Source organism: Lygodium microphyllum, chromosome 11 (assembly GCF_053477565.2).
Source record: "Lygodium microphyllum isolate KBCC chromosome 11, Lygodium_microphyllum_v1.1.10, whole genome shotgun sequence".
In the NCBI taxonomy this organism is placed as follows: Eukaryota; Viridiplantae; Streptophyta; class Polypodiopsida; order Schizaeales; family Lygodiaceae; genus Lygodium; species Lygodium microphyllum.
In genome coordinates this window covers 31,829,479-31,846,016 of record NC_141145.1, presented here as the reverse complement: position 1 = coordinate 31,846,016, position 16,538 = coordinate 31,829,479, and positions in this window count along the sequence as shown.

Here is a 16,538-nt window from a genome sequence, read left to right as displayed (position 1 = left end):
TGATTATCATAGATATATAATAATGTTTGAATTCCAAGGCCAACTTATTTCTTTGATTAGTGATCCTAAGATTGAATTGTTTCCATTGATTAGTCATATACACACACTAAGCAAGCACTTAGAAAACAACATAAGGCATGCATGATTTTTTTGATTGAAATTGAAAAGTCATGCTCTTTAGCATTATCACCTAGATAGAAAATTTATTTCGATTCATATAAACATTGTTGTATAGATGATTATCCACTTAAGTGGCCACCTTCATGAGGGAAATCAAATCACAAAATTGAATTGTTTCCTAGTGTTACTCCACTATAAAAAGCTTCATATAAGCATAGTTCTTTGCATTAAAAAGAAATTTAAAGACACGTGATTGAATTATTAGAAAAAATTTAATATGTCCTAGTTTTTCTCCTTTTCATACACTTGATTTACTAGTTGAAAAGAATAATAAAACTCATAGAATGTGCATTGATTATAAAGCTTTAAATAAAGTCATTAATGTTAAAGATCAATAGTTTCTAGAGTTGATGGTGTGCTTGATAAACTCAAAGGAGCTAATTTTTTCAGTAAAATAGCTCTTAAATTAGGATATCATCAAATTCACATGGATTTAGCTTATGTATTTAAGACTGCATTTAGGACACAGTTCGATTAGTATGAGTTAATCGCTATGCCTTTGAGTCTAACTAATGCACCATTTACTTTTTTTTGGATGATGAATGGAAAATTTCTAGACTATTAAGGTTTTATCATTGTTTTCGTTGATGATATGCTTGTTTTTAGTAAATTGGAATAGAAGCATAAGAAACATCTTCGCATGGTATTTGATTTACTACACAAAAATAATTCGTATACTAACATTGATAAAAATTTATTTTTTCAATATCAAATTAAATATCTAAGGTCTATAATTTATGCTAAGGGTATCATTATTGATCCTAAGAAAATTTAGGCTATTAAAGATTGGCCTAATCCCAAGAGTGTGCATGATGTTTGATCTTTCTTAGGCTTAGCTAGATTTTATAAGAAATTTGTTAGAAAACGTTTTCTCATTGCTTTGCCTTTGAATATTTGCTACATAAAGATATTGTTTTTCTTTGAGGCCCTAGTGAACAAAATTATTTTGACACTTTGAAATACCTTTTCATCTAGCATTTATTCTTCAGCTACCTAAATTTTACCAACCTTTCTTTCTAGTTTTCACTCATGCTAGTTGTTTAAGCATAGACATTGTTTTAGTACAGAATGACCATTCTATTGCCTATGAAAGTCATAAACTTAAATCTTTAGAAAAAAAAGTACGTACAATGAAGAGGTATGAGCTATAGTTTAGATATTTGGAAGCATTATTTAATGGGATTTGAAATCCTTATAAAGAGTGATCGACTAGCCAAAAAAAATTTACTAAATCAATCTCTAATTTCTAAGACACATTCAATGAGCTTTCTTTGTTCAAATATCTCACCCTAAGATTCAACATTAGCTAGATGCATTAAGGCATAGGTCACATGAAAGTATTGTATCACATCATTTACTTGAATTTGATAAAATAAAAAGTTTATACTTAAATCATATTTCCACTATAAAAATTCAAACATTTGATGCAATGATTCCTACCTATGTTACTAATGCATATTTCTCTTTTACTTGTTGATAAAAATTTCAGAATACTAACACCACTATGTTTGATAATTACTCTTATGTAAATGAATGTTTATATTATCAACACAAGCTATGTGCTATCATACCATTCAGACATGTTGGTATGAATGATGAATGAAATGCATCAACTAAATATATGGGATATAGAGGTATCCAATCTACCAAGGTGCATACAACAAGTATTTCTGTTAACTTGCTATGAAGCATGGCATAGCAAAGTTTGTCACTAAGTGTATTGTATACCAACAAATTAAGTGTCACAATGAGAAAACATATGGTTTGCTTATGACTTTGTCAATTTGTAATAGCCCATGGGAGCAAATCTTTATGGACTATATCATTGGTCTATCTTCTGTATCTTTTCATCATGACATGATTTGGACCATTACTAATGGATTTAGTAAATAGGCTTATTTAGTTCCTTATAAAGAGCATCTATTTTCTCCGCAAGCTACTAAAATATTTATTAATACTATATTTTCACATCATGGTTTCCTAAGGCTATCCTACCTAACCGAGATGGTTGATTTCGCAATCATTTTTGGGTAGCTCTCTTTAAGAATCTAGGTTCTAAAATTAATTTCACTTTAGCTTTTCATCTTGAGAGTAATCGAAGTAAGAATAGTATGATTCTTGACCTTCTTAGATCTTATACAATTGAGACCTAGTAATTGGGACAACGCCTTTCTATTCTTGAATTTACTTACAAAAATACCACAGGTTTTGCAATTGGCAGAGCTCCTATTGTAGTGTATGGAAAGAAATTTCCTATTCCTATGACCACTATTCCTAGTAATGTGCTAGTTGGTATCCCTTTAGCTATTGACCATAGATTTTTTTTAAAAGAAGTCATTGATGAGAAAATTAGGTAAGCTTAATTGAGGTACACAGTCCATGATAACAAAAGATACAAGGCTATTAAATTTCAAGAAAATGATTGAGTCTACTTAAGAATTGAATGAAGGAGGCTTTAATCCATTGAAAAGCATCAAAAAATTAAGTTAGGACCTAGACAGTATGGTCAATTTAGAATTCTTCACAATATTAATGAGAATATATTTGTTCCTTCTCAGTGGAAAATACATAATTGTTTTCATATGAGTTTGTTGAAACCATTCAAGGAAACACCTCAAGTTAGACCTATACTTAAAGATCCACCTTTGTTAGAAGCTAATACTAAAATTATAGTTCTTGAAGTAATACTTCACTATGACCATATAACTGCTAGAACATGTAATCAATATCATAGATATTTAGTCAAATATATAAATTATTTTGTACAAAAACTCTAATGGATATAGAAATTAGTGCCTACTTCGCAATATGACAATCTAATTAATGGCTACCACTCACAATCACATTAAACATCCCAAGGGCAAATATTCGCTGTAGTAGGCAATGTTTCCTATAAGATCCATAGAATTTTATAGTGCAAATCACCACAATAGGTAGCACTAGTATGCGGTGCAAACTTGCCACAGTAGGCAATACCTGCATGTGGTTGGTAACCCTTGCATATTTCTCTTTTAGTTATCAAGTTGGTTCAATTGCTTTGTAATCCCCATGATATGTTATGAAATCATCTATATCATGATATTTGATCAAAAATTATATTTATCATATTATTCTATCAAAATTTATTTATTATGGATTTGTTTATTTTTCACATGATCTATGCCTTATCACATGAGGTGTGCATGTGTGACACTAGTCACACTATACTTGGTAGATCGATGGAAGGATACTATTGTGTATTGTATTATGGTGAGAAGATAATTAGATGGAGTAAGTAAAATTACTATTTTTGGAGTGCATAATTTTGTGCATAAAATTTATGTGCTCTACAACATGACAAAATATTATCAAAAGAATTATATTTTATATGCACCTATTAGTGTAAGGACTTTGTGTGTGCACATATGTAATCGATTTATTTTTTATATATTTATTAGAATAAAAAATACTATTTTTGTATAGATAGCAAAAAAGAGCGTATTTTGATTTATTTGCATAAAAGCAAGTCATGCAAAGTGAGGAAAAGCAAGAAACATAGAAATAATGCTCACCCATCCACGGGGGGAGACTGTATCCAATCTTCTGTCGTGTAAGTTCTTGGCGTTTTTGTCTCCAATGTTATTTTTTTTCTCTTATTTTATTCTCAAATAATGCTATATTATATGATAAAGGTAAGTAACACGATTAATGAGGGCAATGCAAGTCACCTCAAGATGTCCCACCTCAACTAGAGTCCTAATGGTTACTCTAGCCCACTGATTTCAGGTACACTAAAATACATTTGACTTATGTCTCTTGAGGTTCTCTTCAGAACCTTCTTCAAATCAATGGTTGGCTTCATATCAAAATGTATTTGTAACCTAACTGCTTGCCTTTTGGTTTAACATGATCCTGGTTCTTTCCTTTTGCTATACCTTTCATAAACTTCTTATAGGTAGAATCTTGAGAGGAGGTGAAGGCTGATTAGACGACTCATGCCTACCACTCCCCTTTGCTATCCTCTTTGGTACCCCTAGATTTTCAACATTCCACTTCCTCTTTTCCTCTAAAAAGAAATTGTAGAGAAAGAGTGGAGTGGAGACAAGGTGCTCAAGTTGAGAGCTACCTTATCACATGTTGCTCTACAATTATATATGGATATCTGTGGATATAAAGAAAATGAGAGAAAATAGGTGGAGTAGAGGGGGAGAGGAGAGAGAGAATATATATATATATATATATAGAGAGAGAGAGAGAGAGAGGCATTTCTTGAGGCTTTGTGACTCAGGAAATCAAGCATGTGATAGAGGTCTAGCTTTTACTCTTGCTGACTTTCATAGCTTTCTTATCTTGAAGTTGCCTACTTACAAAGTGTGCACCCTATTATCTAGACAAAATCCTTAGGAATAAATACTACTCACTCTCATTTGAGTTTAACCTAGAAATCATTCTTTTGCATAAGTATATTATTATTCTATTTCTTTATTTCCTATTTGGCACTTTGAAATTTATAAGTAATATTTATTTTTGCATCATTTTTAAACATTATATATGCTAGTTGTCACGTAACTAGGCTAAATGAGTATGTGGAGCAACACAAGCTTTGCAAACTCATGTGGAAGTTATACTAGTAGGATGAGAGATTATAAACTATTATAGCTTTCTGAATGATTACAATTTATGTTCAATTCTAGTAATTCTAAACTCTACCTCTCTCTTATTACAACATCACTGGGAGAAGCCATTACAAGGGGATGACATCTCTGAGTTAGGATCTCAAGTGTTTATATAGACATAAGTTTCTCCATTTATAAATAGTCATTTGCTTCTGTTACAAGTACTACTATTTTGTGGTAGCTAGAAACTGATAGAAGGTAATGCTTAGAAAGCTCTTCATAACCATCAAATGTTGTATTGAAAATGTATTGGGAATGACATGCATAACTCAAGGGCATAATCTCCTAAACCCTCAAAAGGAAAGTTAGTAGCTTCCCACCATTCCAAATTCTTGAATTTCACATCCTCTCTTCCACAATTCGAATGAACACGTTAATATTTTGTTCTCCTCTTAGAGAAAAGTACCAAGGCTTCATCTCCAAAACCCAAAGGCTCCTAAGTTACTTTGCCTTTGCAAAACTCTAACTTTGTGGTCTCCGTATCTTTATTTGGAACACAATGTTAGCTATAAGGTGTGTCTCTAAAATATTATGGAGAGGCTATGGACGGCTTTTGCACATGCGTGACGGAATCTCAAAGGCGAATGACAGGACCAAGATTATGAAATCGATCGAGGGGTTATGAGACGTGCTCGACTTATAAATTCTAAGACGTGGCCGACTACGAATGTGTCTGTTCAGAAATGCACATTATAAAAGACGTCCCAGTGCCCACACGAAGACAATCAATCAATCTCAATCTCTCTCTCTCTCTCTCTCTCTCGCTGTGTTTCATTGCGATACTTCGCGAGCATGACGTCGCCGAATAGATGCGCCGCAATCTTGCGTAGAGAGTTCGATGAGGCAATGATTGCATTAAGGAATTCGCCGCAGCATCCTGCAGCCTGCGGCAGCAGTAGCAAGTGCAGCTCATCATGTGTGAATGTTGAAGAGACGCTTCGCCCGTTCCTATCGCAGGATCTTCGCGGGCCTGCGTGCGTCCTGATAGCGCAGGCGTTTCGGGAGTCATCCAGCCACAACATCGCCTCACACGTACGTTTACGAACTACTGGTGCTACTGCTACGACACCTGCGAAGGTGGTAGCTGAGGTGAGTGTAGTAGATTTACTGAACACGACTGCGTACAAGGTACGGCTGCCGGATAATGGCAGCAGACCATCATGGATAGCCCAGCCAGCGCACAACCTGGAAGAGCAGCAGCTACGTCATCTCAAGGCTTACCTGAAGCTCGTAACAGAGTGGGACTTGGTCGATGAGATAGCGCTTATCACCATGCACGTGCATGCTGCTACCGCGCCTACTCTTTATAGTCATGGCGGTAACATGATCAGTACTGGCATAGTTCGGGACATCCACATCCGTCGAGTCCGCCTAGAGGACGTTTTATACGGCAGGGCGTGCTTGCCGTGGGTCTGCCGCGGCAAGGTGGTTCGCTTGCTTCCTCCCAAGATCATTGCCTACGCGTGCAACACTACTACTGCTGCTACTGGTGCGAATATTGATATTCCGCCGCCGCTTGTCGACACCATGGCTGTCTCAGAAGAAGATCTGGCTCGCGTTCTCCAGTCAATCTTCTAGTTCCATACAGTTGACGAGGTTCTAAAAACGGCCCTACATTTCAGCGCCGCTTCAGAGGCACTGACCCGTATGAAGGAAAATTTCCCGTATTTCCTACGTATATACGTATGTTATCCCTATATACAAGTAGGGATTTCAATTTCCTATATGTGATTGTACGAATTTAAAAAATTACCAATATATACCTGGGATATATAATTTCGTATATGCAAATGTGGCCAAGGATTCTAGGTTTATGGACAAAATTACCTACATTCTATAAGAACTTCCTATGTAAGGAAATTTTGGAAAATTGAAGATTTGATTTAGGTATCATGAAAAACTTAAGGTGCTAATAAGGTTTTAGTCAATAATATAGCATATAGCACTATGTTAGAGCTAGCTTTTGCAAATGCTAATGTTGGGTTTATGTTGAGTCGTCTCATTTTGCAAATGTTGCTAAAGGTGCTCTAAGTGGACCTTCATATACAACTAAGAGGAAAAAGAGCATGACTTCAATGTTGCATGCTTATCATTATTTCCCTTCAACTAAACGAAAATGCCATTATCCTAGATAGTTGCTATTTTGTGGATGTAAGTTCACATTAACCTCGAGAGTCTACATTTATCTTGGTCATATTTTGAACATGTACACTAGAGTCTAATTAACTCTCTTAGTATGGATGACAATTTTTAGATGATTTGTCGTACTTGTGCTATGTGGAAACTAAGATTTAGTATACATAGCGATAAAAAACATAGCTTTAAGCTTTATATCTCTATCATTAAGAACTACTATCATGTTCAAAATATAAAAAAACATTGAAAGTATTTTTGGGTGTGCTTCAATCATTTCTAGTTAGTATGTCACGACCCATGTTATTTAGTATATTGATAATATTGCATGGCATGATTACACTTTTTAGTTCAAGTAGTCTAACTATAAAATCCAAATATAGTTTCTAATCTAATCACTTAGTGATAGCTTTATAATGTCACATGTCTTTGTTAATATGCAATCTACAAATGCATATGGATGTTCTTCTATAGACATGATCATAATACACTGGCCATATATTACATTATCGAGTCTTACAATTAATGTGAAATTGATAACGTATTATTTCTATGTGAAGTCTTGAATACATGTCATACTACTTGCTATTATGGACTTGAAGAAGATGTCAAAGGATGGGTCTACATTAGTTGATTGCTTTACTGGCCTTACAGGTGAGACATTGCACAACATTCCGCTTATTATCCTTCTATACATATTTCATAGGACTCTTGTGAAACTCATAGTTCATGAGAATAGCTTATTTTGATATCCTAACCTTCATTTTTACAAATTTGAGGTATCATTTATAGAATCTAGAGGAGTCACTATTGTGAAACATCAGCTGTGAGCAAATCAAAATTTGCTTGGCATATATGGTATTTGTATGATGCTTGTCTTGTGGGCATGTAGAGTTATGTTTCATTAACATGCTTGTGGAGAATTGTATCAATTGACTTGCTAGAGGTGTAGCGATATTTGTGTGGGATAGTGCTCTTCAAAAATTTAGAGTCACGCCACAAGCTTGTAGTTAATAAAGCCTATAAAGAGGTAAATATAACATATTAAAATAGAACCATGGTGTGGAGAGAATATGCCACATAATTTTGCCTAATTAAAATTTGAAAGGTTTTTCTAGAGCCCACATGTGGCTTGTTTATTAAAATTTTTACTATGTTGTCATAAAGCTGGCTATGAATAATATTTTCTAACTTGAATTGTCAAAATAAAGAATATATGAACCATTAATTGCAAGCCTATATTTGACAGAGAGCGATATGTGATTTGGAAACTAGTTTCAAATTTTCACATTGCATAAACATAGAATACCATTGAAGATTGGTGAGATAGATAGCGTATAAAAAATAAAGTTGTTGTGTCAAGAGGCCAACATCATAGCAACCCCATGATCTCTTTCACTAGACCTCTTTTTTGGCATAGAAGTATGCTAGCATAAAGAAACACAAGGAACAACCTAATTGAAGAAGATTGAGTACTTTCTAAATGTGTTGCCACACAAGGCCCTCTTTGTTATTGGGGCATACTTGTGACTTGGCTAGCTAGGTTAATTACTATTTAAGAAACTCATATATCATGTTCTTCAAGCCACTAGCTAGGGAATTCCTTAGAAAATGGCTATGGCCATGATGGCACCAAAAAGAGCAAAGCACTTGCCTCTTGGGTGTTGTTTTTTCCTCAATTTTGAATCTACGAACCTTGATTCCTGGTGGCATATACTTACAATTTCATGTGGCCTTAATTGAAGATATGGTGTACTTTCACATGGACTCTATAGCCCTTATGATGGCAAACCTCTCCTCTTCAAGGCAATCAATTTCCTCTATGAATAATATTATGATTTATATTTTATTCAAGCATTGTCTCACCTTCCATTTGGAGATCTTGTCATGATGGAGGAAGGTTATAACTTATAGGTCATTGTGTGATAGCTTGTTCAATTTGGAATTTGTGTAAAGTGGCATTGATAAAGAATACATCATACTAGAGTAGAAAGTGAGTATGAAAAGGAATGCAAGGTATAGATGAGAAGTACAAAATTAGAAACCTGAGGTGCACCATATATACCCTACTAGCATGTACTATGCTATATGCACTTTGGTAAAGTACTAGAAGTGATTAAATAGTACCTCTCGATGATTTAGAGAGCAAGTAGAGGAAGAGACAAGTGATGACCATTGTTGAAATTCTCATCCTTAATTATAGATGAGAATTGACATCAAAAGTAATATATGTTTTCTTTTTTGCCATTAAGTTGCAAAAAAGTATAAAAAACTATGGAGATGTATTTGGAGCCTTTTTAAAACCACTAGTTGAAGAGTTAGAACACCCCTTTGTGAATGGGATTGATTTGATATTTAATTAACCTTTGAAAGAAATATTTGATCAACCCCCTACCACTTTAAGGTTTGTGTCATGTTGATGATGGCGATTGGAAATCACCTTACACAATGTAAAATACGCCCTTTCAAGGATGGAGAACAATCATTTTGTATCAAGATAAACCTATTTCATCGCTAGATTGTAGCAACACATCATTTCAAGGGTGTTACATATATGACAATAATCGTTACTAGGCTAGATATCCACCGAAAAATAGAAGGATATCAGATATGGTAGAAGCTAAGAAAAAAGAGCTTTCAGTCGAGCTGAGAAAGATGTTACCTTAAAGAGAACATGTTTATCACAAGAGTCAATCTTATGGGGACTTTATGATCTATATGGCTTCAACTTGTCATGTGACTTGGTGTACGATACAATGCATATGCTTAGCCTAAATGTATTCTGCAAGTATATATCCACTTTAGAGAGATGCGAGCTTAGAAATAAAAAGACAATAGACTCTTGTAGTTAGTTGATATTCAAACATGCTTCTCCCTCAGTCTGCTTGGGTGTTGGCCACATTCACTAATCAAGCACCATGATAGCTTCAGAGCTAAAGAGAATCATAAGTTTATACAATGGTGTCTCCCATATATTATTTGTGTCACTCAAAATATACAAAAGTACATGTATGACTTGGGTCTTCTAACGATTGACATTGTTCACTTTTTTAATAGCTCTACACGTGAAAATGGATAGTCTAATGAAAATATCCAAGTCCTTAGGAGATTATTACTCTCTTTGAGAGTTTGCAAGGAGAAACATTTGCACCAAACTCATCTTCTTTAGAGCATGTGTAGGTTAGTGCTATAATTACAATATGTTTCTATGCCATTAAATGAATATTTTGAACTATTGTAACTTAAGTTAGCTTTTATTTTTTCATTATAGAAATTGGAGAAATTTTAGATGATGTCATTAGATATGGTCTACATGAAATATTTTGGTGTTATGAGTTGGAAAGATATGTATCACAATGTGTGAAGATATCCTCAAACAACTAAAATAATGAGGTTACATATGTCTTCTTCTACATAAGAAAAATTGTCAATTATGTGTTCCATGCAATGCATGTCAATAGTGATGGGGACTTAACTCATCAAAGAGCACTTGGAGATCTTCACAAAATTCTTAGGCCTCCATATGGATTTTCTTGTAATACATATTCATCAAATGAATGTGATCAATAGTTTGCTCAAGGCGTTTTAGAAGTATCTTTCATCATGAAGGCTAGGGAGATATGGACTCAATGTATGATACATCTTCAAAATAATGCACCCTACTATTTCACTTTAAAAGAAAATGGTATAGCAATAACACCTAAGAAAAGCGTATGTACAACTTTAACTTTAGAGGAGATTCAATATCTTCAAACCTTCATAGGGTTATTGGATGAATGACTGAGAACTTTAGAAGTGACAGAATATAAACAAGTATTTTACAAGGGAGAGGTGTATCGTAGCGAATATTATATGATTATCAAACATCGAGTAAGAATATTACTACATCATGGTTTTGTGGGATGTGTTCCCCCATGGGTAGAGGAAGGATAAATAATAGTAATAAGAGTTGTACAAACTTCTAGTGACTCAATAAATAGTAATTTTGCACATGCCATAGTACATAAGGTAGATCACATGCAAAAGAGTGTTCAAGTTCGATGGTTATATGCTTATGGTGGGAATGATAAAAAATCAAAGATAGATAAGGAGGATAATTGTCTTATGCAAGCGATTCATTTTTCAGTGTTCTAGAAATTGGATAGTAATAAAGATGAAAAGTGTGATCGTTAATTATGTGACAAAGCTATTACCACTCGCATGGCAAAGTAATTGATTGGATATTTTATATATCCATAATTTGTGAGTCATCCAAGTTTTTTATAGCAAGTAAGTATAAAATAAGTTTGTACCTTGGATTTTGTTTTTATGTTGCATTACATAGATTCATTTGTCCTTGGAATCTCAAAGTTTTATAAATGAGTTGATGTTCTACTATTAACAAGATTTTAAATTTTTCATTGGGCATAATATGGGCCCCCAAATTCTTCAAAAACTTTAGCATTTCTATGAAGTTGTGATGAAGAAAGATCTAGAGGTAATGAGAAAAGTGAAGGCTATTCTCAATGAGAATGTTAATACAATATATTATGAAGATGGTTTCTCATCAGGATCCATGTTGAACTCTAAAGAGGAGAGTCGAAGCCTTGGAATTTTACAAAATAAAGAGACATGAGTGCTCACCACCCAATAGAGTAAAGGAGCAAAGTCTCTCAATTATAGTAAGGAGTACATCCTAATTTTATCTTTTAATATCATTATTTAATATCAAATACTACTAAACAAATTATATAATTTTCTCAATACTAATTGACATTATAGCTAATTTTTTAAAGCAATATAAGGAATATATGGACCCAAAAGGTTATCAAGAACAAGTGAATCATTTTTTTCTTTTAACTAACATGTCATATTATAGTTTTAATTAAAGAGTTTATATGACAATCATTGTGTTTAGTACAACAAATTTAGGTTAAATATCAAGATAAGAATACACAATATTTAGATAAGGTAATATTTGAGACTAAAAAAGGTTTTTTTTTTCATACATTGGTAGCAATGCGTTGCTTTTTCGTATTGGTATAGGAAGGTGATGTTGATACTTTTTCTCTTCAATTGCCAACAAAAGCTTTTAATGATATACATGTAAACATCATTCTAAGATAAATATTATAGTACTTGTATCCTAAAAAAACTATTGATAATGAGTTCTTGAATTATTAGGATACATAATTAGATGTCTATATACATGAACCACTTTCATGTGATAATAATGAAGTATTTATATTCTATATGTAGAGAATTAGCTTCATTTTTTCTTTTAATTGTCTTTTCTAGACATAATGATATTTATTAAGCATTTAGTATTTAATATACTTGATTTACTTGTGTTGTGATCACTTAACATTAGGAGAATAATGCATACACAATGTACCCAAATTTTGTACGAGAAAGCATATCAAAGAGTGAAATTAGCATAATAGATTTGAATGTAAGTATTTTTCCCTTCAAGTTTATATAAATGCATGCATTTTAAGGTGACATTATAAAGTAAAATAGTTAATACAATTAAGATGATAATTTGGTCACATAGATGAGGTTAACTAAAACATGGGGCATAATGCATTTTCATTTAATAATGATGTTACTACGTGTGGCCCATGGATGATGGGAGCATGAGTTACAAGAATATGCCGATGACCACATGAGGGGCACACATAATTGCTAATGTGGTGGCTCTTGGCTACTTTCAATAATTGCACTCTCTCCAATGATTCTAAGATAGAAAATCCTATAGTTAATCAATCATGTAAGCATGCTCTTATCCTAATAAAAGTGATGCCTATGTACACTTTTGCATTGAAATAAGATTGTTGCCATTCTCTACAACATGGATTGGAATATTCCCTGAGGTTCCACACTAACTAGAGAGTCGTTACTAGGCATGTCATTTGGAAATTCCTAGCCAAATAGTGCCAATATGCTTAGAATCTAGACTTTAAAAATTTCATACTATCATGGTGTGATTGTACATCTTTTTGTTAGGGTGGATGATATATAGCCACCCGAACCTTCTACAAACATAATAAGTTAAAAGAGAAATATGAAAATCTTGTTATTTCTCTTAGTCTCAATGCTATAGATGGAGATGAAGAAAACTTGCAAGCTAAAAGTGTAGAAGCCAATGCATGTGATGCACATATAGAACATGGGGATGAAGACATAGGATTCAATAGGTGGATGATGTTCCCATGGATAATACAGGAGTGCAAGATGATGCAAATCTATCTAATAATACTTTTTATGAAACTTAAAAATAAAACATTAGAAAAACAAATCATGGAGACTATAATTAAGTTATAGCCATTGTGGAATGAGCACAATGCCTCAATAATGCTACAAGAGAAGATGCTAGAAATTCCCTTTGGTGGTATTGGGGATCAAAAAAGTAATGAGAAGAGCACTTGTCTTATAAAGCTCATAGTATAGCTCCCTAGTACCATGGAGTGGGTGCAATGCCTCATGCAAATTAAGGTCCCAAAAAGTTGGAACCCATTAAATTTTTTCTTTAGCAATCTTGGCATGCATCAAGTAGAACATTAGAGGAGATTATGAATGAGGGCATCCATAAATACACATCAACCTTAGATACTTTGTTCATTGAAGAATGATAAATATTTGGGAAGTATGGTTTATTATGTATGTGAGGATCACTATTTGCATCGTAAATAGCGTGGTTATTTGTGTCGCTAAATTAATTAGCAATGATAACTGCAACACTAACTACGACACTGATAGTGATACTTAGAAGTGTAAACTGTGATACTAATGGGGACACTAATTGTGATGCAAAGAGTGATGTCCATGTGAGAAAAAAAAGGGGCGAAAGCCCGAGCATGGCCTTTTTCACAAAAATTTTCAAGAGAGAGTGAAAGAGAGAGTGAGAGAGTTTATCATCTTCTTGAGAGAGAGAGAGAGAGGGAGAGGAAGAAAGAAAGAGAGAGAAGGAGAGCTCCTCTCCACCACTGCCAGTGTACACGAAGAAGAGGGACAAGTGTGCACGGGAGAAAGAAGGGACGTTGTGAAGAGGAGGCAAAAAAGAATTCATCCTCGAGCCTTTGTGGTAGGTACATTGCCTCTTCTTGCTTTTTTTTATTTTCTTTTTTTTTTTTTCTTCGTAATGAGATGCATTGAAAGAGAGACATGAAGAGAGGAAAGGAGGGAGGAAGAAGAAGGAAGGAAGAGGAAGAGAGAACGAGAGAGGAAAAAGGAGGAAAGGTAAGAAAGAGAGAGAGAGGAAGAGAGGAATGAGATATGAAGGAAGAGAGAGGGAAGAAAGAGAGAGAGAGAGAGAGAAATGGGGAAAGGGTAACAAAGAAAGAGAGAAAGAAAGAAATTAGATACGAAGGGATGGAGAGAGGAAAATGAGTAAGAGAAACAAAGAGGGGGGAGAGAAACAAAGAGAGAGGCAACAAAGAAAGAGAAAGAGAGGGAGGAGAGAAACAAAGAGAGAGGCAACGAAGAAAGAGAAAGAGAGGGGGGAGAGAAAGAGAAACGAAGAGTGAAGAGAGACGTGGAAGAAAAGGGTGGGTTAAGGAGAGTGAAAAGAAAAGAGAGGGAGGGAGGGGGAGAAAAAGGGATGGAGCTAGGGAGAAAAAGAGAGATAGAGAGAACAATAAATAGAGAGCAAGAGAGAGGGAGAGAGAAAAAGGGAAACACGGAGAGAAATAGAGAGAATGTAATGATAGTAAAATAAAGGGAGACACAAAGAGAGGTGGGGAGATAGGGTATTGCAATGTCCTTTTTTTATAATTTTTTTATTTTATATATTTCATTTTAATTGTAACAAGATGCATTGAGTGAGAGTGGAGAGGAAAATAGAGAGAAGAAGCGAGGAAAACAAAAAGAGAGAAGAAGTGAGAGTGGTAGGGAAGATGGGGGAGAAAAATAAACATTGAGAGAGACAGAGAGGGGAAGAGAGAAACAAAGAAGGATGAAGGGAGGCAAATTAAAATGGAGGGAGGGAAACAAATAAAGGGAAAGGGAGAGAGAGAGGAGTAGATATTAAAATGGAGGAAGATCACAAGTGAGGGGAACAAAAATCTATTGTTTGCCGGAACATAGACTAAATGAAAAACGATGATGGTCATGATGCCCAAGATCGTGAGGTGTATCTTAATTAACATATTACGCATCCTTGCAATCAATACAAGTTGGATTTTAGATGAAAGTGTCCCTTGTCCATAGAACATACGATGCTTCGACGAGTTTCAATTGGAGATCATTGACCAGGGGATCTCAGACTTTGAGCGAATGGTAAGAAAAGTGTGTATCAATCATGCTTTACATTCGCAAAGTAATTGGATATCATATACAAAAATATCAGGCGTGCCCATGAAATTTATACAGAGAGGTGATGCTTCGTCCCAAGGAATGCACCTATTTTATGGCCCATTAGAAAGTTTGTGGGCATGCAATGGATGGATTGTGTGAGCTAGATATGCCTATTGGAGGGCATATCGTAGATGATACCCTCGATACCAGAGGAGACAATGGGCCTTTCGAACCTTCCTCCAATCTTGGAACTTGAGATAGAGGCAATGATCGATGCATTAATACCCATGGACGCCGAGTCATATGATCCATTGAGAGAAGAAGTGTCTATACCATTATATGATGGGTGCCGAGTATCTCGGCTAAAGATGTCACTTGCGCTCCTAAGTGTGCAAGAAAAGTACGAGTGGAGCGATACGAGTGTGACTGTGTTATTCATATACATTCTGTGCCCCGTCGATTTTTTTACTCTATTATAAAATAAAAAACATTTCTTATGCTCTTTAACGCATCTTCTGATTTTTTTAAAGATTGCTAAAGTATCATATATTACCACTTGGAAGCACGATGCCAGAGTCCTGTGATAATGCGTGATTGGTGTTACAAAAGCTTGGCATGGACTTTGATTCATGATTTTGTCTAAAGTGGTCATATTAGAGAGGCTCCACACTGCCAGCACAGCTTTCTTTAATGCATATCTGGCTTCTTGGTGTTGAAGGAGAAGGCTGGGGAGTGTTTGCTGAGTGGAGAGGACGAGCGGCGAGAGGGACCGTATGAGATAGCAGATGTCAGTGCATTGAGTGCGATATTTCTTGACGTCATGGGAGACGTCTTTGAGAGCCTTCTCCATCTCCTCTCTCATTAGACCTTCGTTTCCTTGTACTTCTCAGATTGTCATGGCTCCTCTATCATGAGAATGATTAAGTATGAGACTTTGCAAAAAACAAAGCCATCGAAGCCTTGGACCCTTTCCATGTATTTCAAAGCCCATCTTTCTTGCAATCTCCATAGCCACCTCTTTTCCGGCCAGTGCACCAAATGAAGAGCACCCTGCCACGACACAAATCGAACCATGAACTGGCCAAGAGAGGCTGGAAGTACACTTGCTGGCCACAAAAACCTACAAGAAACCTTCTTCTTCACCAAGAACCATTTCTCCAAAACACACAAGAGGAAGGCACACAAGAAACTAGGAAATTCTTCCATCCTCACCCTCTTCCTCTTCCTCACTCTCCATTAGATTTGGCAATGAAGCACAAGAGAAAGGAGCAAGAACAAGAAAGATGAGAGTTGTGC